Source organism: Theobroma cacao, chromosome 7 (genome assembly GCF_053813885.1).
Source record: "Theobroma cacao isolate CCN51 chromosome 7, ASM5381388v1, whole genome shotgun sequence".
Classification (NCBI taxonomy): Eukaryota; Viridiplantae; Streptophyta; class Magnoliopsida; order Malvales; family Malvaceae; genus Theobroma; species Theobroma cacao.
The window spans coordinates 28,608,302-28,635,585 of NC_142645.1; positions in this window are offsets into that span (position 1 = coordinate 28,608,302).

Below are 27,284 nucleotides of genomic sequence, written 5' to 3' on the forward strand. Positions count from 1 at the left end.
GTAAAAACAATTCAAAATAAATTCAATAATGGGATTATAAAGGCATTTAAACTATGTAAAAAGGCTTTTCTAGGCATGAGTGACTGTAAATGATCCTTTCTTGACAATGGATGGATTTCGCTCCATGTTTCCCGAGGTAAACAATCAATTACAATCTGTTTTAATCAAAAAATCTAAAAACAATTCAAAATAAATTCAATAATGGGATTTAAAAAGCATTTAAACCGAGTAATAAGGCTTTTCTAGGCATGAGTGACTATAAATGATCTTTTCTTGACAATGGATGGCTTTCGCTCCATGTTTCCCGAGGCAAACAATCAATTACAATCTGTTTTAATCAAAAAATGTAAAAAAAATTCAAAATAAATTCAATAATGGGATTATAAAGGCATTTAAACCGAGTAATAAGGCTTTGCTAGGCATAAGTGACTATAAATGATCTTTTCTTGACAATGGATGGCTTTCGCTCCATGTTTCCCGAGGCAAACAATCAATTACAATCTGTTTTAATCAAAAAATGTAAAAACAATTCAAAATAAATTCAATAATGGGATTATAAAGGCATTTAAACCGAGTAATAAGGCTTTGCTAGGCGTAAGTGACTATAAATGAACTTTTCTTCACTATGGATGGCTTTCGCTCCATGATTCCCAAGGCAAACAATCAATTACAATCTGTTTTAATCAAAAAATGTAAAAAAAATTCAAAATAAATTCAATAATGGGATTATAAAGGCATTTAAACCGAGTAATAAGGCTTTGCTAGGCATAAGTGACTATAAATGAACTTTTCTTGACGATGGATGGCTTTCGCTCCAAGTTTCCTAAGGCAAACAATCAATTACAATCTGTTTTAATCAAAAAATATAAGAACAATTCAAAATAACTTCAATAATGGGATTATAAAGGCATTTAAACCGAGTAATAAGGCTTTTCTAGGCATGAGTGACTATAAATGATCTTTTCTTGACAATGGATGGCTTTCGCTCCATGTTTCCCGAGGCAAACAATCAATTACAATCTGTTTTAATCAAAAAATGTAAAAAAAATTCAAAATAAATTCAATAATGGGATTATAAAGGCATTTAAACCGAGTAATAAGGCTTATCTAGGCATGAGTGACTATAAATGATCTTTTCTTGACAATGGATGGCATTCGCTCCATATTTCCCGAGGCAAACAATCAATTACAATCTGTTTTAATCAAAAAATGTAAAAACAATTCAAAATAAATTCAATAATGGGATTATAAAGGCATTTAAACTATGTAAAAAGGCTTTTCTAGGCATGAGTGACTGTAAATGATCCTTTCTTGACAATGGATGGATTTCGCTCCATGTTTCCCGAGGTAAACAATCAATTACAATCTGTTTTAATTAAAAAATCTAAAAACAATTCAAAATAAATTCAATAATGGGATTTAAAAAGCATTTAAACCGAGTAATAAGGCTTTTCTAGGCATGAGTGACTATAAATGATCTTTTCTTGACAATGGATGGCTTTCGCTCCATGTTTCCCGAGGCAAACAATCAATTACAATCTGTTTTAATCAAAAAATGTAAAAAAAATTCAAAATAAATTCAATAATGGGATTATAAAGGCATTTAAACCGAGTAATAAGGCTTTTCTAGGCATGAGTGGCTATAAATGATCTTTTCTTGACAATGGATGGCTTTCGCTCCATGTTTCCCGAGGCAAACAATCAATTACAATCTGTTTTAATCAAAAAATGTAAAAAAAATTCAAAATAAATTCAATAATGGGATTATAAAGGCATTTAAACCGAGTAATAACGCTTTGCTAGGCATAAGTGACTATAAATGATCTTTTCTTGACAATGGATGGCTTTCGCTCCATGTTTCCCGAGGCAAACAATCAATTACAATTTGTTTTAATCAAAAAATGTAAAAAAAATTCAAAATAAATTCAATAATGGGATTATAAAGGCATTTAAACCGAGTAATAAGGCTTTGCTAGGCATAAGTGACTATAAATGATCTTTTCTTGACAATGGATGGTTTTCGCTCCATGTTTCCCGAGGCAAACAATCAATTACAATCTGTTTTAATCAAAAAATGTAAAAACAATTCAAAATAAATTCAATAATGGGATTATAAAGGCATTTAAACCGAGTAATAAGGCTTTGCTAGGCGTAAGTGACTATAAATGAACTTTTCTTCACTATGGATGGCTTTCGCTCCATGATTCCCAAGGCAAACAATCAATTACAATCTGTTTTAATCAAAAAATGTAAAAAAAATTCAAAATAAATTCAATAATGGGATTATAAAGGCATTTAAACCGAGTAATAAGGCTTTGCTAGGCATAAGTGACTATAAATGAACTTTTCTTGACGATGGATGGCTTTCGCTCCAAGTTTCCTAAGGCAAACAATCAATTACAATCTGTTTTAATCAAAAAATATAAGAACAATTCAAAATAACTTCAATAATGGGATTATAAAGGCATTTAAACCGAGTAATAAGGCTTTTCTAGGCATGAGTGACTATAAATGATCTTTTCTTGACAATGGATGGCTTTCGCTCCATGTTTCCCGAGGCAAACAATCAATTACAATCTGTTTTAATCAAAAAATGTAAAAAAAATTCAAAATAAATTCAATAATGGGATTATAAAGGCATTTAAACCGAGTAATAAGGCTTTGCTAGGCATAAGTGACTATAAATGATCTTTTCTTGACAATGGATGGCTTTCGCTCCATGTTTCCCGAGGCAAACAATCAATTACAATTTGTTTTAATCAAAAAATGTAAAAAAAATTCAAAATAAATTCAATAATGGGATTATAAAGGCATTTAAACCGAGTAATAAGGCTTTGCTAGGCATAAGTGACTATAAATGATCTTTTCTTGACAATGGATGGCTTTCGCTCCATGTTTCCCGAGGCAAACAATCAATTACAATCTGTTTTAATCAAAAAATGTAAAAACAATTCAAAATAAATTCAATAATGGGATTATAAAGGCATTTAAACTATGTAAAAAGGCTTTTCTAGGCATGAGTGACTGTAAATGATCCTTTCTTGACAATGGATGGATTTCGCTCCATGTTTCCCGAGGTAAACAATCAATTACAATCTGTTTTAATCAAAAAATCTAAAAACAATTCAAAATAAATTCAATAATGGGATTTAAAAAGCATTTAAACCGAGTAATAAGGCTTTTCTAGGCATGAGTGACTATAAATGATCTTTTCTTGACAATGGATGGCTTTCGCTCCATGTTTCCCGAGGCAAACAATCAATTACAATCTGTTTTAATCAAAAAATGTAAAAAAAATTCAAAATAAATTCAATAATGGGATTATAAAGGCATTTAAACCGAGTAATAAGGCTTTGCTAGGCATAAGTGACTATAAATGATCTTTTCTTGACAATGGATGGCTTTCGCTCCATGTTTCCCGAGGCAAACAATCAATTACAATCTGTTTTAATCAAAAAATGTAAAAACAATTCAAAATAAATTCAATAATGGGATTATAAAGGCATTTAAACCGAGTAATAAGGCTTTGCTAGGCGTAAGTGACTATAAATGAACTTTTCTTCACTATGGATGGCTTTCGCTCCATGATTCCCAAGGCAAACAATCAATTACAATCTGTTTTAATCAAAAAATGTAAAAAAAATTCAAAATAAATTCAATAATGGGATTATAAAGGCATTTAAACCGAGTAATAAGGCTTTGCTAGGCATAAGTGACTATAAATGAACTTTTCTTGACGATGGATGGCTTTCGCTCCAAGTTTCCTAAGGCAAACAATCAATTACAATCTGTTTTAATCAAAAAATATAAGAACAATTCAAAATAACTTCAATAATGGGATTATAAAGGCATTTAAACCGAGTAATAAGGCTTTTCTAGGCATGAGTGACTATAAATGATCTTTTCTTGACAATGGATGGCTTTCGCTCCATGTTTCCCGAGGCAAACAATCAATTACAATCTGTTTTAATCAAAAAATGTAAAAAAAATTCAAAATAAATTCAATAATGGGATTATAAAGGCATTTAAACCGAGTAATAAGGCTTATCTAGGCATGAGTGACTATAAATGATCTTTTCTTGACAATGGATGGCATTCGCTCCATATTTCCCGAGGCAAACAATCAATTACAATCTGTTTTAATCAAAAAATGTAAAAACAATTCAAAATAAATTCAATAATGGGATTATAAAGGCATTTAAACTATGTAAAAAGGCTTTTCTAGGCATGAGTGACTGTAAATGATCCTTTCTTGACAATGGATGGATTTCGCTCCATGTTTCCCGAGGTAAACAATCAATTACAATCTGTTTTAATTAAAAAATCTAAAAACAATTCAAAATAAATTCAATAATGGGATTTAAAAAGCATTTAAACCGAGTAATAAGGCTTTTCTAGGCATGAGTGACTATAAATGATCTTTTCTTGACAATGGATGGCTTTCGCTCCATGTTTCCCGAGGCAAACAATCAATTACAATCTGTTTTAATCAAAAAATGTAAAAAAAATTCAAAATAAATTCAATAATGGGATTATAAAGGCATTTAAACCGAGTAATAAGGCTTTTCTAGGCATGAGTGGCTATAAATGATCTTTTCTTGACAATGGATGGCTTTCGCTCCATGTTTCCCGAGGCAAACAATCAATTACAATCTGTTTTAATCAAAAAATGTAAAAAAAATTCAAAATAAATTCAATAATGGGATTATAAAGGCATTTAAACCGAGTAATAACGCTTTGCTAGGCATAAGTGACTATAAATGATCTTTTCTTGACAATGGATGGCTTTCGCTCCATGTTTCCCGAGGCAAACAATCAATTACAATTTGTTTTAATCAAAAAATGTAAAAAAAATTCAAAATAAATTCAATAATGGGATTATAAAGGCATTTAAACCGAGTAATAAGGCTTTGCTAGGCATAAGTGACTATAAATGATCTTTTCTTGACAATGGATGGCTTTCGCTCCATGTTTCCCGAGGCAAACAATCAATTACAATCTGTTTTAATCAAAAAATGTAAAAACAATTCAAAATAAATTCAATAATGGGATTATAAAGGCATTTAAACCGAGTAATAAGGCTTTGCTAGGCGTAAGTGACTATAAATGAACTTTTCTTCACTATGGATGGCTTTCGCTCCATGATTCCCAAGGCAAACAATCAATTACAATCTGTTTTAATCAAAAAATGTAAAAAAAATTCAAAATAAATTCAATAATGGGATTATAAAGGCATTTAAACCGAGTAATAAGGCTTTGCTAGGCATAAGTGACTATAAATGAACTTTTCTTGACGATGGATGGCTTTCGCTCCAAGTTTCCTAAGGCAAACAATCAATTACAATCTGTTTTAATCAAAAAATATAAGAACAATTCAAAATAACTTCAATAATGGGATTATAAAGGCATTTAAACCGAGTAATAAGGCTTTTCTAGGCATGAGTGACTATAAATGATCTTTTCTTGACAATGGATGGCTTTCGCTCCATGTTTCCCGAGGCAAACAATCAATTACAATCTGTTTTAATCAAAAAATGTAAAAAAAATTCAAAATAAATTCAATAATGGGATTATAAAGGCATTTAAACCGAGTAATAAGGCTTTGCTAGGCATAAGTGACTATAAATGATCTTTTCTTGACAATGGATGGCTTTCGCTCCATGTTTCCCGAGGCAAACAATCAATTACAATTTGTTTTAATCAAAAAATGTAAAAAAAATTCAAAATAAATTCAATAATGGGATTATAAAGGCATTTAAACCGAGTAATAAGGCTTTGCTAGGCATAAGTGACTATAAATGATCTTTTCTTGACAATGGATGGCTTTCGCTCCATGTTTCCCGAGGCAAACAATCAATTACAATCTGTTTTAATCAAAAAATGTAAAAACAATTCAAAATAAATTCAATAATGGGATTATAAAGGCATTTAAACTATGTAAAAAGGCTTTTCTAGGCATGAGTGACTGTAAATGATCCTTTCTTGACAATGGATGGATTTCGCTCCATGTTTCCCGAGGTAAACAATCAATTACAATCTGTTTTAATCAAAAAATCTAAAAACAATTCAAAATAAATTCAATAATGGGATTTAAAAAGCATTTAAACCGAGTAATAAGGCTTTTCTAGGCATGAGTGACTATAAATGATCTTTTCTTGACAATGGATGGCTTTCGCTCCATGTTTCCCGAGGCAAACAATCAATTACAATCTGTTTTAATCAAAAAATGTAAAAAAAATTCAAAATAAATTCAATAATGGGATTATAAAGGCATTTAAACCGAGTAATAAGGCTTTGCTAGGCATAAGTGACTATAAATGATCTTTTCTTGACAATGGATGGCTTTCGCTCCATGTTTCCCGAGGCAAACAATCAATTACAATCTGTTTTAATCAAAAAATGTAAAAACAATTCAAAATAAATTCAATAATGGGATTATAAAGGCATTTAAACCGAGTAATAAGGCTTTGCTAGGCGTAAGTGACTATAAATGAACTTTTCTTCACTATGGATGGCTTTCGCTCCATGATTCCCAAGGCAAACAATCAATTACAATCTGTTTTAATCAAAAAATGTAAAAAAAATTCAAAATAAATTCAATAATGGGATTATAAAGGCATTTAAACCGAGTAATAAGGCTTTGCTAGGCATAAGTGACTATAAATGAACTTTTCTTGACGATGGATGGCTTTCGCTCCAAGTTTCCTAAGGCAAACAATCAATTACAATCTGTTTTAATCAAAAAATATAAGAACAATTCAAAATAACTTCAATAATGGGATTATAAAGGCATTTAAACCGAGTAATAAGGCTTTTCTAGGCATGAGTGACTATAAATGATCTTTTCTTGACAATGGATGGCTTTCGCTCCATGTTTCCCGAGGCAAACAATCAATTACAATCTGTTTTAATCAAAAAATGTAAAAAAAATTCAAAATAAATTCAATAATGGGATTATAAAGGCATTTAAACCGAGTAATAAGGCTTATCTAGGCATGAGTGACTATAAATGATCTTTTCTTGACAATGGATGGCATTCGCTCCATATTTCCCGAGGCAAACAATCAATTACAATCTGTTTTAATCAAAAAATGTAAAAACAATTCAAAATAAATTCAATAATGGGATTATAAAGGCATTTAAACTATGTAAAAAGGCTTTTCTAGGCATGAGTGACTGTAAATGATCCTTTCTTGACAATGGATGGATTTCGCTCCATGTTTCCCGAGGTAAACAATCAATTACAATCTGTTTTAATTAAAAAATCTAAAAACAATTCAAAATAAATTCAATAATGGGATTTAAAAAGCATTTAAACCGAGTAATAAGGCTTTTCTAGGCATGAGTGACTATAAATGATCTTTTCTTGACAATGGATGGCTTTCGCTCCATGTTTCCCGAGGCAAACAATCAATTACAATCTGTTTTAATCAAAAAATGTAAAAAAAATTCAAAATAAATTCAATAATGGGATTATAAAGGCATTTAAACCGAGTAATAAGGCTTTTCTAGGCATGAGTGGCTATAAATGATCTTTTCTTGACAATGGATGGCTTTCGCTCCATGTTTCCCGAGGCAAACAATCAATTACAATCTGTTTTAATCAAAAAATGTAAAAAAAATTCAAAATAAATTCAATAATGGGATTATAAAGGCATTTAAACCGAGTAATAACGCTTTGCTAGGCATAAGTGACTATAAATGATCTTTTCTTGACAATGGATGGCTTTCGCTCCATGTTTCCCGAGGCAAACAATCAATTACAATTTGTTTTAATCAAAAAATGTAAAAAAAATTCAAAATAAATTCAATAATGGGATTATAAAGGCATTTAAACCGAGTAATAAGGCTTTGCTAGGCATAAGTGACTATAAATGATCTTTTCTTGACAATGGATGGCTTTCGCTCCATGTTTCCCGAGGCAAACAATCAATTACAATCTGTTTTAATCAAAAAATGTAAAAACAATTCAAAATAAATTCAATAATGGGATTATAAAGGCATTTAAACCGAGTAATAAGGCTTTGCTAGGCGTAAGTGACTATAAATGAACTTTTCTTCACTATGGATGGCTTTCGCTCCATGATTCCCAAGGCAAACAATCAATTACAATCTGTTTTAATCAAAAAATGTAAAAACAATTCAAAATAAATTCAATAATGGGATTATAAAGGCATTTAAACCGAGTAATAAGGCTTTGCTAGGCATAAGTGACTATAAATGAACTTTTCTTGACGATGGATGGCTTTCGCTCCAAGTTTCCTAAGGCAAACAATCAATTACAATCTGTTTTAATCAAAAAATATAAGAACAATTCAAAATAACTTCAATAATGGGATTATAAAGGCATTTAAACCGAGTAATAAGGCTTTTCTAGGCATGAGTGACTATAAATGATCTTTTCTTGACAATGGATGGCTTTCGCTCCATGTTTCCCGAGGCAAACAATCAATTACAATCTGTTTTAATCAAAAAATGTAAAAAAAATTCAAAATAAATTCAATAATGGGATTATAAAGGCATTTAAACCGAGTAATAAGGCTTTGCTAGGCATAAGTGACTATAAATGATCTTTTCTTGACAATGGATGGCTTTCGCTCCATGTTTCCCGAGGCAAACAATCAATTACAATTTGTTTTAATCAAAAAATGTAAAAAAAATTCAAAATAAATTCAATAATGGGATTATAAAGGCATTTAAACCGAGTAATAAGGCTTTGCTAGGCATAAGTGACTATAAATGATCTTTTCTTGACAATGGATGGCTTTCGCTCCATGTTTCCCGAGGCAAACAATCAATTACAATCTGTTTTAATCAAAAAATGTAAAAACAATTCAAAATAAATTCAATAATGGGATTATAAAGGCATTTAAACTATGTAAAAAGGCTTTTCTAGGCATGAGTGACTGTAAATGATCCTTTCTTGACAATGGATGGATTTCGCTCCATGTTTCCCGAGGTAAACAATCAATTACAATCTGTTTTAATCAAAAAATCTAAAAACAATTCAAAATAAATTCAATAATGGGATTTAAAAAGCATTTAAACCGAGTAATAAGGCTTTTCTAGGCATGAGTGACTATAAATGATCTTTTCTTGACAATGGATGGCTTTCGCTCCATGTTTCCCGAGGCAAACAATCAATTACAATCTGTTTTAATCAAAAAATGTAAAAAAAATTCAAAATAAATTCAATAATGGGATTATAAAGGCATTTAAACCGAGTAATAAGGCTTTGCTAGGCATAAGTGACTATAAATGATCTTTTCTTGACAATGGATGGCTTTCGCTCCATGTTTCCCGAGGCAAACAATCAATTACAATATGGTTTAATCAAAAAATGTAAAAACAATTCAAAATAAATTCAATAATGGGATTATAAAGGCATTTAAACCGAGTAATAAGGCTTTGCTAGGCGTAAGTGACTATAAATGAACTTTTCTTCACTATGGATGGCTTTCGCTCCATGATTCCCAAGGCAAACAATCAATTACAATCTGTTTTAATCAAAAAATGTAAAAAAAATTCAAAATAAATTCAATAATGGGATTATAAAGGCATTTAAACCGAGTAATAAGGCTTTGCTAGGCATAAGTGACTATAAATGAACTTTTCTTGACGATGGATGGCTTTCGCTCCAAGTTTCCTAAGGCAAACAATCAATTACAATCTGTTTTAATCAAAAAATATAAGAACAATTCAAAATAACTTCAATAATGGGATTATAAAGGCATTTAAACCGAGTAATAAGGCTTTTCTAGGCATGAGTGACTATAAATGATCTTTTCTTGACAATGGATGGCTTTCGCTCCATGTTTCCCGAGGCAAACAATCAATTACAATCTGTTTTAATCAAAAAATGTAAAAAAAATTCAAAATAAATTCAATAATGGGATTATAAAGGCATTTAAACCGAGTAATAAGGCTTATCTAGGCATGAGTGACTATAAATGATCTTTTCTTGACAATGGATGGCATTCGCTCCATATTTCCCGAGGCAAACAATCAATTACAATCTGTTTTAATCAAAAAATGTAAAAACAATTCAAAATAAATTCAATAATGGGATTATAAAGGCATTTAAACTATGTAAAAAGGCTTTTCTAGGCATGAGTGACTGTAAATGATCCTTTCTTGACAATGGATGGATTTCGCTCCATGTTTCCCGAGGTAAACAATCAATTACAATCTGTTTTAATTAAAAAATCTAAAAACAATTCAAAATAAATTCAATAATGGGATTTAAAAAGCATTTAAACCGAGTAATAAGGCTTTTCTAGGCATGAGTGACTATAAATGATCTTTTCTTGACAATGGATGGCTTTCGCTCCATGTTTCCCGAGGCAAACAATCAATTACAATCTGTTTTAATCAAAAAATGTAAAAAAAATTCAAAATAAATTCAATAATGGGATTATAAAGGCATTTAAACCGAGTAATAAGGCTTTGCTAGGCATAAGTGACTATAAATGATCTTTTCTTGACAATGGATGGCTTTCGCTCCATGTTTCCCGAGGCAAACAATCAATTACAATCTGTTTTAATCAAAAAATGTAAAAACAATTCAAAATAAATTCAATAATGGGATTATAAAGGCATTTAAACCGAGTAATAAGGCTTTGCTAGGCGTAAGTGACTATAAATGAACTTTTCTTCACTATGGATGGCTTTCGCTCCATGATTCCCAAGGCAAACAATCAATTACAATCTGTTTTAATCAAAAAATGTAAAAAAAATTCAAAATAAATTCAATAATGGGATTATAAAGGCATTTAAACCGAGTAATAAGGCTTTGCTAGGCATAAGTGACTATAAATGAACTTTTCTTGACGATGGATGGCTTTCGCTCCAAGTTTCCTAAGGCAAACAATCAATTACAATCTGTTTTAATCAAAAAATATAAGAACAATTCAAAATAACTTCAATAATGGGATTATAAAGGCATTTAAACCGAGTAATAAGGCTTTTCTAGGCATGAGTGACTATAAATGATCTTTTCTTGACAATGGATGGCTTTCGCTCCATGTTTCCCGAGGCAAACAATCAATTACAATCTGTTTTAATCAAAAAATGTAAAAAAAATTCAAAATAAATTCAATAATGGGATTATAAAGGCATTTAAACCGAGTAATAAGGCTTTGCTAGGCATAAGTGACTATAAATGATCTTTTCTTGACAATGGATGGCTTTCGCTCCATGTTTCCCGAGGCAAACAATCAATTACAATTTGTTTTAATCAAAAAATGTAAAAAAAATTCAAAATAAATTCAATAATGGGATTATAAAGGCATTTAAACCGAGTAATAAGGCTTTGCTAGGCATAAGTGACTATAAATGATCTTTTCTTGACAATGGATGGCTTTCGCTCCATGTTTCCCGAGGCAAACAATCAATTACAATCTGTTTTAATCAAAAAATGTAAAAACAATTCAAAATAAATTCAATAATGGGATTATAAAGGCATTTAAACTATGTAAAAAGGCCTTTCTAGGCATGAGTGACTGTAAATGATCCTTTCTTGACAATGGATGGATTTCGCTCCATGTTTCCCGAGGTAAACAATCAATTACAATCTGTTTTAATCAAAAAATCTAAAAACAATTCAAAATAAATTCAATAATGGGATTTAAAAAGCATTTAAACCGAGTAATAAGGCTTTTCTAGGCATGAGTGACTATAAATGATCTTTTCTTGACAATGGATGGCTTTCGCTCCATGTTTCCCGAGGCAAACAATCAATTACAATCTGTTTTAATCAAAAAATGTAAAAAAAATTCAAAATAAATTCAATAATGGGATTATAAAGGCATTTAAACCGAGTAATAAGGCTTTGCTAGGCATAAGTGACTATAAATGATCTTTTCTTGACAATGGATGGCTTTCGCTCCATGTTTCCCGAGGCAAACAATCAATTACAATCTGTTTTAATCAAAAAATGTAAAAACAATTCAAAATAAATTCAATAATGGGATTATAAAGGCATTTAAACCGAGTAATAAGGCTTTGCTAGGCGTAAGTGACTATAAATGAACTTTTCTTCACTATGGATGGCTTTCGCTCCATGATTCCCAAGGCAAACAATCAATTACAATCTGTTTTAATCAAAAAATGTAAAAAAAATTCAAAATAAATTCAATAATGGGATTATAAAGGCATTTAAACCGAGTAATAAGGCTTTGCTAGGCATAAGTGACTATAAATGAACTTTTCTTGACGATGGATGGCTTTCGCTCCAAGTTTCCTAAGGCAAACAATCAATTACAATCTGTTTTAATCAAAAAATATAAGAACAATTCAAAATAACTTCAATAATGGGATTATAAAGGCATTTAAACCGAGTAATAAGGCTTTTCTAGGCATGAGTGACTATAAATGATCTTTTCTTGACAATGGATGGCTTTCGCTCCATGTTTCCCGAGGCAAACAATCAATTACAATCTGTTTTAATCAAAAAATGTAAAAAAAATTCAAAATAAATTCAATAATGGGATTATAAAGGCATTTAAACCGAGTAATAAGGCTTTGCTAGGCATAAGTGACTATAAATGATCTTTTCTTGACAATGGATGGCTTTCGCTCCATGTTTGCCGAGGCAAACAATCAATTACAATTTGTTTTAATCAAAAAATGTAAAAAAAATTCAAAATAAATTCAATAATGGGATTATAAAGGCATTTAAACCGAGTAATAAGGCTTTGCTAGGCATAAGTGACTATAAATGATCTTTTCTTGACAATGGATGGCTTTCGCTCCATGTTTCCCGAGGCAAACAATCAATTACAATCTGTTTTAATCAAAAAATGTAAAAACAATTCAAAATAAATTCAATAATGGGATTATAAAGGCATTTAAACCGAGTAATAAGGCTTTGCTAGGCGTAAGTGACTATAAATGAACTTTTCTTCACTATGGATGGCTTTCGCTCCATGATTCCCAAGGCAAACAATCAATTACAATCTGTTTTAATCAAAAAATGTAAAAAAAATTCAAAATAAATTCAATAATGGGATTATAAAGGCATTTAAACCGAGTAATAAGGCTTTGCTAGGCATAAGTGACTATAAATGAACTTTTCTTGACGATGGATGGCTTTCGCTCCAAGTTTCCTAAGGCAAACAATCAATTACAATCTGTTTTAATCAAAAAATATAAGAACAATTCAAAATAACTTCAATAATGGGATTATAAAGGCATTTAAACCGAGTAATAAGGCTTTTCTAGGCATGAGTGACTATAAATGATCTTTTCTTGACAATGGATGGCTTTCGCTCCATGTTTCCCGAGGCAAACAATCAATTACAATCTGTTTTAATCAAAAAATGTAAAAAAAATTCAAAATAAATTCAATAATGGGATTATAAAGGCATTTAAACCGAGTAATAAGGCTTTGCTAGGCATAAGTGACTATAAATGATCTTTTCTTCACAATGGATGGCTTTCGCTCCATGTTTCCCGAGGCAAACAATCAATTACAATCTGTTTTAATCAAAAAATGTAAAAACAATTCAAAATAAATTCAATAATGGGATTATAAAGGCATTTAAACCGAGTAATAAGGCTTTGCTAGGTGTAAGTGACTATAAATGAACTTTTCTTCACTATGGATGGCTTTCGCTCCATGATTCCCAAGGCAAACAATCAATTACAATCTGTTTTAATCAAAAAATGTAAAAACAATTCAAAATAAATTCAATAATGGGATTATAAAGGCATTTAAACCGAGTAATAAGGCTTTGCTAGGCATAAGTGACTATAAATGAACTTTTCTTCACTATGGATGGCTTTCGCTCCATGTTTCCCGAGGTAAACAATCAATTACAATCTGTTTTAATCATAAAATGTAAAAACAATTCAAAATAACTTCAATAATGGGATTATAAAGGCATTTAAACCGAGTAATAAGGCTTTGCTAGGCATGAGTGACTATAAATGATCTTTTCTTGACAATGGATGGTTTTCGCTCCATGTTTCCGAGGCAAACAATCAATTACAATCTGTTTTAATCAAAAAATGTAAAAACAATTCAAAATAAATTCAATAATGGGATTATAAAGGCATTTAAACCGAGTAATAAGGCTTTTCTCAGCATGAGTGACTATAAATGATCTTTTCTTGACAATGGAGGGCTTTCGCTCCAAGTTTCCCAAGGCAAACAATCATTTAGAATCTGTTTTAATGAAAAAATGTAAAAAGAATTCAAAATAAATTCAATAATGGGATTATAAAGGCATTTAAACCGAGTAATAAGGCTTTGCTAGGCATAAGTGACTATAAATGAACTTTTCTTGACAATGGGTGGCTTTCGCTCCAAGTTTCCCGAGGCAAACAATCAATTACATTATGTTTTAATCAAAAAATGTAAAAAAAATTCAAAATAAATTCAATAATGGGATTATAAAGGCATTTAAACCGAGTATTAAGGCTTTGCTAGGCATAAGTGACTATAAATGAACTTTTCTTGACTATGGATGGCTTTCGCTCCATGTTTCCCGAGGTAAACAATCAATTACAATCTGTTTTAATCAAAAAATGTAAAAAAAATTCAAAAAAAATTCAATAATGGGATTATAAAGGCATTTAAACCGAGTAATAAGGCTTTTCTAGGCATGAGTGACTATAAATGATCTTTTCTTGACAATGGATGGTTTTCGCTACATGTTTCCCGAGGCAAACAATCAATTACAATCTGTTTTAATCAAAAAATGTAAAAACAATTCAAAATACATTCAATAATGGGATTATAAAGGCATTTAAACCGAGTAATAAGGCTTTTCTAGGCATGAGTGGCTATAAATGATCTTTTCTTGACAATGGATGGCTTTCGCTCCATGTTTCCCGAGGCAAACAATCAATTACAATCTGTTTTAATTAAAAAATTTAAAAACAATTCAAAATAAATTCAATAATGGGATTATAAAGGCATTTAAACCGAGTAATAAGGCTTTTCTAGGCATGAGGGACTATAAATGATCTTTTCTTGACAATGGATGGCTTTCGCTCCATTTTTCACGAGGCAAACAATCAATTACAATCTGTTTTAATCAAAAATGTAAAAACAATTCAAAATAAATTCAATAATGGGATTATAAAAGCATTTAAATTAAGTAATAAGGCTTTTCTAGGCATGAGAGACTATAAAAGATCTTTTCTTGACAATGAATTGCTTTCACTCCATGTTTCTCGAGGCAAACAATCAATTACAATCTGTTTTAATCATAAAATGTAAAAACAATTCAAAATAACTTCAATAATGGGATTATAAAAGCATTTAAACCGAGTAATAAGGCTTTTCTAGGCATAAGTGACTATAAATGATCTATTCTTGACAATGGATGGGTTTTGCTCCATGTTTTCCGAGGCAAACAATCAATTACAATATGTTTTAAACAAAAAATTTAAAAAAAATTCAAAACAAATTCAATAATGGGATTATAAAGGCATTTAAACCGAGTAATAAGGCTTTTCTAGGCATGAGTGACTATAAATGATCTTTTCTTGACAATGGATGGCTTTCGCTCCGTGTTTCCCGAGGAAAACAATCAATTACAATCTGTTTTAATCAAAAAATGTAAAAACAATTCAAAATAAATTCAATAATGGGATTATAAAGGCATTTAAACCGAGTAATAAGGCTTTGCTAGGCATAAGTGACTATCAATGAACTTTTCTTGACTATGGATGGCTTTCGCTCCATGTTTCCCGAGGTCAACAATCAATTACAATCTGTTTTAATCGTAAAATGTAAAAACAATTCAAAATAACTTCAATAATGGGATTATAAAAGCATTTAAACCGAGTAATAAGGCTTTTCTAGGCATAAGTGACTATAAATGATCTATTCTTGACATGGATGGGTTTTGCTCCATGTTTCCCGAGGCAAACAATCAATTACAATATGTTTTAATCAAAAAATTTAAAAAAAATTCAAAACAAATTCAATAATGGGATTATAAAGGCATTTAAACCGAGTAATAAGGCTTTTCTAGGCATGAGTGACTATAAATGATCTTTTCTTGACAATGGATGGCTTTCGCTCCATGTTTCCCGAGGCAAACAATCAATTACAATCTGTTTTAATCAAAAAATGTAAAAACAATTCAAAATAAATTCAATAATGGGATTATAAAAGCATTTAAACCGAGTAATAAGGCTTTTCTAGGCATGAGTGACTATAAATGATCTTTTCTTGACAATGGATGGCTTTCGCTCCATATTTCCGGAGGCAAACAATCAATTACAATATGTTTTAATCAAAAAATGTAAAAAAAATTCAAAATAAATTCAATAATGGGATTATAAAGGCATTTAAACCGAGTAATAAGGCTTTTCTAGGCATGAGTGACTATAAATGATCTTTTCTTGACAATGGATGGTTTTCACTCCATGTTTCCCGAGGCAAACAATCAATTACAATCCGTTTTAATTAAAAAATCTAAAAACAATTCAAAATACATTCAATAATGGGATTATAAAGGCATTTAAACCGAGTAATAAGGCTTTTCTAGGCATCAGTGACTATAAATGATCTATTCTTGACATGGATGGGTTTTGCTCCATGTTTCCCGAGGCAAACAATCAATTACAATATGTTTTAATCAAAAAATTTAAAAAAAATTCAAAACAAATTCAATAATGGGATTATAAAGGCATTTAAACCGAGTAATAAGGCTTTTCTAGGCATGAGTGACTATAAATGATGTTTTCTTGACAATGGATGGCTTTCGCTCCATGTTTCCCGAGGCAAACAATCAATTACAATCTGTTTTAATCAAAAAATGTAAAAACAATTCAAAATAAATTCAATAATGGGATTATAAAAGCATTTAAACCGAGTAATAAGGCTTTCTAGGCATGAGTGACTATAAATGATCTTTTCTTGACAATGGATGGCTTTCGCTCCATATTTCCAGAGGCAAACAATCAATTACAATATGTTTTAATCAAAAAATGTAAAAAAAATTCAAAATAAATTCAATAATGGGATTATAAAGGCATTTAAACCGAGTAATAAGGCTTTTCTAGGCATGAGTGACTATAAATGATCTTTTCTTGACAATGGATGGTTTTCACTCCATGTTTCCCGAGGCAAACAATCAATTACAATATGTTTTAATCAAAAAATGTAAAAACAATTCAAAATAAATTCAATAATGGGATTATAAAGGCATTTAAACCGAGTAATTAGGCTTTTCTAGGCATGAGTGACTATAAATGATCTTTTCTTGACAATGGATGGCTTTCGCTCCATGTTTCCCAAGGAAAACAATCAATTACAATCTGTTTTAATCAAAAAATCTAAAAACAATTCAAAATAAATTCAATAATGGGATTATAAAGGCATTTAAACCGAGTAATAAGGCTTTTCTAGGCATGAGTGACTATAAATGATCTTTTCTTGACAATGGATGGCTATCACTCCACGTTTCCCGAGGCAAACAATCAATTAGAATCTGTTTTAATCAAAAAATTTAAAAAGATTCAAATTAAATTCAATTATGGGATTATAAAAGCATTTAAAACGAATATTAAGGATTTTCTAGGCATGAGTGACTATAAATTAACTTTTCATGACGATGGATGGCTTTCGCTCCATGTTTCCCGAGGCAAACAATCAATTACAATCTGTTTTAATCAAAAAATGTAAAAAGAATTCAAAATAAATTCAATAATGGGATTATAAAAGCATTTAAACTAAGTAATAAGGCTTTTCTAGGCATGAGTGACTATAAATAATCTTTTCTTGACAATGGATGGCTTTCGCTCCATGTTTCCCGAGGCAAACAATCAATTACAATATGTTTTAATCAAAAAATGTAAAAACAATTCAAAATAAATTCAATAATGGGATTATAAAAGCATTTAAACCGAGTAATAAGGCTTTTCTAGGCATGAGTGACTATAAATGATCTTTTCTTGACAATGGATGGCTTTCGCTCCATGTTTCCCGAGGCAAACAATCAATTACAATCTGTTTTAATCAAAAAATGTAAAAACAATTCAAAATAAATTCAATAATGGGATTATAAAGGCATTTAAACCGAGTAATAAGGCTTTTCTAGGCATGAGTGACTATAAATGATCTTTTCTTGACAATGGATGGCTTTCCCTCCATATTTCCGGAGGCAAACAATCAATTACAATATGTTTTAATCAAAAAAATGTAAAAACAATTCAAAATAAATTCAATAATGGGATTATAAAGGCATTTAAACCGAGTAATAAGGCTTTTCTAGGCATGAGTGACTATAAATGATCTTTTCTTGACAATGGATGGCTTTCGCCCCATATTTCCCGAGGCAAACAATCAATTACAATATGTTTTAATCAAAAAATGTAAAAAAAATTCAAAATAAATTCAATAATGGAATTATAAAGGCATTTAAACCGAGTAATAAGGCTTTTTTAGGCATAAGTGACTATAAATGATCTATTCTTGACAATGGATGGGGTTTGCTCCATGTTTCCCGAGGCAAATAAACAATTATAATATGTTTTAATCAAAAAATGTAAAAAAAATTCAAAACAAATTCAATAATGGGATTATAAAGGCATTTAAACCGAGTAATAAGGCTTTTCTAGGCATGAGTGACTATAAATGATCTTTTCTTGACAATGGATGCCTTTCGCTCCATGTTTCCCGAGGCTAACAATCATTTACAATCTGTTTTAACCAAAAAATGTAAAAACAATTCAAAATAAATTCAATAATGGGATTATAAAGGCATTTAAACTGAGTAATAAGGCTTTTCTAGGCATGAGTGACTATAAATGATCTTTTCTTGACAATGGATGGCTTTCGCCCCATATTTCCGGAGGCAAACAATCAATTACAATATGTTTTAATCAAAAAATGTAAAAAAAATTCAAAATAAATTCAATAATGGAATTATAAAGGCATTTAAACCGAGTAATAAGGCTTTTCTAGGCATGAGTGACTATAAATGATCTTTTCTTGACAATGGATGGCTTTCGCTCCATGTTTCCCGAGGCAAACAATCAATTACAATATGTTTTAATCAAAAAAATGTAAAAACAATTCAAAATAAATTCAATAATGGGATTATAAAGGCATTTAAACCGAGTAATAAGGCTTTTCTAGGCATGAGTGACTATAAATGATCTTTTCTTGACAATGGATGGCTTTCGCCCCATATTTCCCGAGGCAAACAATCAATTACAATATGTTTTAATCAAAAAATGTAAAAAAAATTCAAAATAAATTCAATAATGGAATTATAAAGGCATTTAAACCGAGTAATAAGGCTTTTTTAGGCATAAGTGACTATAAATGATCTATTCTTGACAATGGATGGGGTTTGCTCCATGTTTCCCGAGGCAAATAAACAATTATAATATGTTTTAATCAAAAAATGTAAAAAAAATTCAAAACAAATTCAATAATGGGATTATAAAGGCATTTAAACCGAGTAATAAGGCTTTTCTAGGCATGAGTGACTATAAATGATCTTTTCTTGACAATGGATGGCTTTCGCTCCATGTTTCCCGAGGCAAACAATCAATTACAATCTGTTTTAATCAAAAAATGTAAAAACAATTCAAAATAAATTCAATAATGGGATTATAAAGGCATTTAAACCGAGTAATAAGGCTTTTCTAGGCATGAGTGACTATAAATGATCTTTTCTTGACAATGGATGGCTTTCGCCCCATATTTCCCGAGGCAAACAATCAATTACAATATGTTTTAATCAAAAAATGTAAAAAAAATTCAAAATAAATTCAATAATGGAATTATAAAGGCATTTAAACCGAGTAATAAGGCTTTTTTAGGAATAAGTGACTATAAATGATCTATTCTTGACAATGGATGGGGTTTGCTCCATGTTTCCCGAGGCAAACAACCAATTACAATCTGTTTTAATCAAAAAATGTAAAAAAAATTCAAAACAAATTCAATAATGGGATTATAAAGGCATTTAAACCGAGTAATAAGGCTTTTCTAGGCATGAGTGACTATAAATGATCTTTTCTTGACAATGGATGGCTTTCGCTCCATGTTTCCCGAGGCAAACAATCAATTACAATCTGTTTTAATCAAAAAATGTAAAAACAATTCAAAATAAATTCAATAATGGGATTATAAAGGCATTTAAATCGAGTAATAAGGCTTTTCTAGGCATGAGTGACTATAAATGATCTTTTCTTGACAATGGATGGCTTTCGCTCCATATTTCCCGAGGCAAACAATCAATTACAATATGTTTTAATCAAAAAATGTAAAAAAAATTCAAAATAAATTCAATAATGGGATTATAAAGGGATTTAAACCGAGTAATAAGGCTTTTTTAGGCATAAGTGACTACAAATGATCTATTCTTGACAATGGATGGGTTTTGCTCCATGTTTCCCGAGGCACACAAACAATTACAATCTGTTTTAATCAAAAAATGTAAAAAAAATTCATAATAAATTCAATAATGGGATTAGAAAGGCATTTAAACCGAGTAATAAGGCTTTTCTAGGCATAAGTGACTACAAATGATCTATTCTTGACAATGGATGGGTTTTGCTCCATGTTTCCCGAGGCACACAAACAATTACAATCTGTTTTAATCAAAAAATGTAAAAAAAATTCATAATAAATTCAATAATGGGATTATAAAGGCATTTAAACCGAGTAATAAGGCTTTTCTTGGCATGAGTGACTATAAATGATCTTTTCTTGATAATGAATGGCTTTCTCTCCATGTTTCCCGAGGCAAACAATCAATTACAATCTGTTTTAATCATAAAATGTAAAAACAATTCAAAATAACTTCAATAATGGGATTATAAAAGCATTTAAACCGAGTAATAAGGCTTTTCTAGGCATAAGTGACTATAAATGATCTATTCTTGACAATGGATGGGTTTTGCTCCATGTTTCCCGAGGCAAAAAATCAATTACAATATGTTTTAATCAAAAAATTAAAAAAAAAATTCAAAACAAATTCAATAATGGGATTATAAAGGTATTTAAACCGAGTAATAAGGCTTTTCTTGGAATGAGTGACTATAAATGATCTTTTCATGACAATGGATGGCTTTCGCTCCATGTTTCCCGAGGCAAACAATCAATTACAATCTGTTTTAATCAAAAAATGTAAAAACAATTCAAAATAAATTCAATAATGGGATTATAAAGGCATTTAAACCGAGTAATAAGGCTTTTCTAGGCATGAGTGACTATAAATGATCTTTTCTTGACAATGGATGGCTTTCCCTCCATATTTCCGGAGGCAAACAATCAATTACAATATGTTTTAATCAAAAAAATGTAAAAACAATTCAAAATAAATTCAGTAATGGCATTATAAAAGCATTTAAACCGAGTAATAAGGCTTTTCTAGGCATAAGTGACTATAAATGATCTATTCTTGACAATGGATGGGTTTGGCTCCATGTTTCCCGAGGCAAACAATCAATTACAATATGTTTTAATCAAAAAATGTAAAAACAATTTAATATAAATTCGATAATGGGATTATAAAGGCATTTAAACCGAGTAATAAGACTTTTCTAGGCATGAGTGACTATAAATGATCTTTTCTTGACAATGGATGGCTTTCACTCCATGTTTCCTGAGGCAAACAATCAATTACAATATGTTTTAATCAAAAAATGTAAAAACAATTCAAAATAAATTCAATAATGGGATTATAAAGGCATTTAAACCGAGTAATAAGGCTTTTCTAGGCATGAGTGACTATAAATGATCTTTTCTTGACAATGGATGGCTTTCGCTCCATGTTTCCCGAGGAAAACAATCAATTACAATCTGTTTTAATCAAAAAATGTAAAAACAATTCAAAATAAATTCAATAATGGGATTATAAAGGCATTTAAACCGAGTAATAAGGCTTTGCTAGGCATAAGTGACTATCAATGAACTTTTCTTGACTATGGATGGCTTTCGCTCCATGTTTCCCGAGGTCAACAATCAATTACAATCTGTTTTAATCGTAAAATGTAAAAACAATTCAAAATAACTTCAATAATGGGATTATAAAAGCATTTAAACCGAGTAATAAGGCTTTTCTAGGCATAAGTGACTATAAATGATCTATTCTTGACATGGATGGGTTTTGCTCCATGTTTCCCGAGGCAAACAATCAATTACAATATGTTTTAATCAAAAAATTTAAAAAAAATTCAAAACAAATTCAATAATGGGATTATAAAGGCATTTAAACCGAGTAATAAGGCTTTTCTAGGCATGAGTGACTATAAATGATCTTTTCTTGACAATGGATGGCTTTCGCTCCATGTTTCCCGAGGCAAACAATCAATTGCAATCTGTTTTAATCAAAAAATGTAAAAACAATTCAAAATAAATTCAATAATGGGATTATAAAGGCATTTAAACCGAGTAATAAGGCTTTTCTAGGCATGAGTGACTATAAATGATCTTTTCTTGACAATGGATGGCTTTCGCCCCATATTTCCCGAGGCAAACAATCAATTACAATCTGTTTTAATCATAAAATGTAAAAAAAATTGAAAATAAATTCAATAATGGGATTATAAAAGCATTTAAACCGAGTAATAAGGCTTTTCTAGGCATAAGTGACTATAAATGATCTATTCTTGACAATGGATGGGTTTGGCTCCATGTTTCCCGAGGCAAACAATCAATTACAATATATTTTAATCAAAAAATGTAAAAACAATTTAATATAAATTCGATAATTGGATTATAAAGGCATTTAAACCGAGTAATAAGGCTTTTCTAGGCATGAGTGACTATACATGATCTTTTCATGACAATGGATGGCTTTCACTCCATGTTTCCTGAGGCAAACAATCAATTACAATATGTTTTAATCAAAAAATGTAAAAACAATTCAAAATAAATTCAATAATGGGATTATAAAGGCATTGAAACCGAGTAATAAGGCTTTTCTAGGCATGAGTGACTATAAATGATCTTTTCTTGACAATGGATGGCTTTGGCTCCATGTTTCCCGAGGCAAACAATCAATTACAATCTGTTTTAATCATAAAATGTAAAAACAATTCAAATTAACTTCAATAATGGGATTATAAAAGCATTTAAACCGAGTAATAATGCTTTTCTAGGCATAAGTGACTATAAATGATCTATTTTTGACAATGGATGGGTTTTGCTCCATGTTTCCCGAGGCAAACAATCAATTACAATATGTTTTAATCAAAAAATTTAAAAAAAAATTCAAAACAAATTCAATAATGGGATTATAAAGGCATTTAAACCGAGTAATAAGGCTTTTCTAGGCATGAGTGACTATAAATGATCTTTTCTTGACAATGGATGGCTTTCGCTCCATGTTTCCCGAGGCAAACAATCAATTACAATATGTTTTAATCAAAAAATTTAAAAAAAAATTCAAAACAAATTCAATAATGGGATTATAAAGGCATTTAAACCGAGTAATAAGGCTTTTCTAGGCATGAGTGACTATAAATGATCTTTTCTTGACAATGGATGGCTTTCGCTCCATGTTTCCCGAGGCAAAGTATCAATTACAATCTGTTTTAATCAAAAAATGTAAAAACAATTCAAAATAAATTCAATAATGGGATTATAAAGGCATTTAAACCGAGTAATAAGGCTTTTCTAGGCATGAGTGACTATAAATGATCTTTTCTTGACAATGGATGGCTTTCCATCCATATTTCCGGAGGCAAACAATCAATTACAATATGTTTTAATCAAAAAAATGTAAAAACAATTCAAAATAAATTCAATAATGGGATTATAAATGCATTCAAACCGAGTAATAAGGCTTTTCTAGGCATGAGTGACTATAAATGATCTTTTCTTGACAATGGATGGCTTTCGCTCCATGTTTCCCGAGGCAAACAATCAATTACAATATGTTGTAATCAAAAAATGTAAAAACAATTCAAAATAAATTCAATAATGGGATTATAAATGCATTTAAACCGAGTAATAAGGCTTTTCTAGGCATGAGTGACTATAAATGATCTTTTCTTGACAATGGCTGGCTTTCGCTCCATGCTTCCCGAGGCAAACAATCAATTACAATCTGTTTTAATCAAAAAATGTAAAAACAATTTAAAATAAATTCAATAATGGGATTATAAAGGCATTTAAACTAAGTAATAAGGCTTTTCTAGGCATGAGTGACTATAAATGATCTTTTCTTGACAATGGATGGCTTTCGCTCCATGTTTCCCGAGGCAAACAATCAATTACAATCTGTTTTAATCAAAAAATGTAAAAACAATTCAAAATAAATTCAATAATGGGATTATAAATGCATTTAAACCGAGTAATAAGGCTTTTCTATGCATGAGTGACTATAAATGATCTTTTCTTGACAATGGATGGCTTTCGCTCCATATTTCCGGAGGCAAACAATCAATTACAATATGTTTTAATCAAAAAATGTAAAAACAATTCAAAATAAATTCAATAATGGGATTATAGAGGCATTTAAACCGAGTAATAAGGCTTTTCTAGGCATGAGTGACTATAAATGATCTTTTCTTGACAATGGATGGTTTTCACTCCATGTTTCCCGAGGCAAACAATCAATTACAATCTGTTTTAATCAAAAAATCTAAAAACAATTCAAAATACTTTCAATAATGGGATTATAAAGGCATTTAAACCGAGTAATAAGGCTTTTCTAGGCATGAGTGGCTATAAATGATCTTTTCTTGACAATGGATGGCTTTCGCTCCATGTTTCCCGAGGCAAACAATCAATTACAATCTGTTTTAATCAAAAAATGTAAAAACAATTCAAAATAAATTCAATAATGGGATTATAAAGGCATTTAAACCGAGTAATAAGGCTTTTCTAGGCATGAGGGACTATAAATGATCTTTTCTTGACAATGGATGGCTTTCGCTCCATATTTCATGAGGCAAACAATCAATTACAATCTATTTTAATCAAAAAATGTAAAAACAATTCAAAATAAATTCAATAATGGGATTATAAAAGCATTTAAACCGAGTAATAAGGCTTTTCTAGGCATAACTGACTATAAATGATCTATTCTTGACAATGGATGGCTTTCGCTCCATGTTTCCCGAGGCAAACAATCAATTACAATCTGTTTTAATCAAAAAATGTAAAAACATTTCAAAATAAATTCAATAATGGGATTATAAAGGCATTTAAACCGAGTAATAAGGCTTTTCTAGGCATGAGTGACTATAAATGATCTTTTCTTGACAATGGATGGCTATCACTCCACGTTTCCCGAGGCAAACAATCAATTAGAATCTGTTTTAATCAAAAAATTTAAAAAGATTCAAATTAAATTCAATTATGGGATTATAAAAGCATTTAAAACGAGTATTAAGGATTTTCTAGGTATGAGTGACTATAAATGAGCTTTTCTTGACGATGGATGGCTTTCGCTTCATGTTTCCCGAGGCAAACAATCAATTACAATCTGTTTTAATCAAAAAATGTAAAAACAATTCAAAATAAATTCAATAATGGGATTATAAAAGCATTTAAACCGAGTAAGAAGGCTTTTCTAGGCATAAGTAACTATAAATGATCTATTCTCGACAATGGATGGGTTTTGCTCCATGTTTCCCGAGGCAAACAATCAATTACAATCTGTTTTAATCAAAAAATGTAAAAAAAATTCAAAACAAATTCAATAATGGGATTATAAAGGCATTTAAACCGAGTAATAAGGCTTTTCTAGGCATGAGTGACTATAAATGATCTTTTCTTGACAATGGATGGCTTTCGCTCCATGTTTCCCGAGGCAAACAATCAATTACAATCTGTTTTAACCAAAAAATGTAAAAATAATTCAAAATAAATTCAATAATGGGATTATAAAGGCATTTAAACCGAGTAATAAGGCTTTTCTAGGCATGAGTGACTATAAATGATCTTTTCTTGACAATGGATGGCTTTCGCCCCAAATTTCCGAAGGCAAACAATCAATTACAATATGTTTTAATCAAAAAATGTAAAAAAAATTCAAAATAAATTCAATAATGGAATTATAAAGGCATTTAAACCGAGTAATAAGGTTTTTTTAGGCATAAGTGACTATAAATGATCTATTCTTGACAATGGATGGGGTTTGCTCCATGTTTCCCGAGGCAAACAAACAATTACAATCTGTTTTAATCAAAAAATGTAAAAAAAATTCAAAACAAATTCAATAATGGGATTATAAAGGCATTTAAACCGAGTAATAAGGCTTTTCTAGGCATGAGTGACTATAAATGATCTTTTCTTGACAATGGATGGCTTTCCCTCCATATTTCCGGAGGCAAACAATCAATTACAATCTGTTTTAATCAAAAAATGTAAAAAAAATTCAAAACAAATTCAATAATGGGATTATAAAGGCATTTAAACCGAGTAATAAGGCTTTTCTAGGCATGAGTGACTATAAATGATCTTTTCTTGACAATGGATGGCTTTCGCTCCAGGTTTCCCGAGGCAAACAATCAATTACAATCTGTTTTAACCAAAAAATGTAAAAATAATTCAAAATAAATTCAATAATGGGATTATAAAGGCATTTAAACCGAGTAATAAGGCTTTTCTAGGCATGAGTGACTATAAATGATCTTTTCTTGACAATGGATGGCTTTCGCCCCAAATTTCCGAAGGCAAACAATCAATTACAATATGTTTTAATCAAAAAATGTAAAAAAAATTCAAAATAAATTCAATAATGGGATTATAAAGGGATTTAAACCGAGTAATAAGGCTTTTTTAGGCATAAGTGACTACAAATGATCTATTCTTGACAATGGAGGGGTTTTGCTCCATGTTTCCCGAGGCACACAAACAATTACAATCTGTTTTAATCAAAAAATGTAAAAAAAATTCATAATAAATTCAATAATGGGATTATAAAGGCATTTAAACCGAGTAATAAGGCTTTTCTAGGCATGAGTGACTATAAATGATCTTTTCTTGACAATGGATGGCTTTCGCTCCATGTTTCCTGAGGCAAACAATCACTTACAATCTGTTTTAATCAAAAAATGTAAAAACAATTCAAAATAAATTCAATAATGGGATTATAAACGCATTTAAACTAAGTAATAAGGCTTTTCTAGGCATGAGTGACTATAAATGATCTTTTCTTGATAATGAATGGCTTTCTCTCCATGTTTCCCGAGGCAAACAATCAATTACAATCTGTTTTAATCATAAAATGTAAAAACAATTCAAAATAACTTCAATAATGGGATTATAAAAGCATTTAAACCGAGTAATAAGGCTTTTCTAGGCATAAGTGACTATAAATGATCTATCTTGACAATGGATGGGTTTTGCTCCA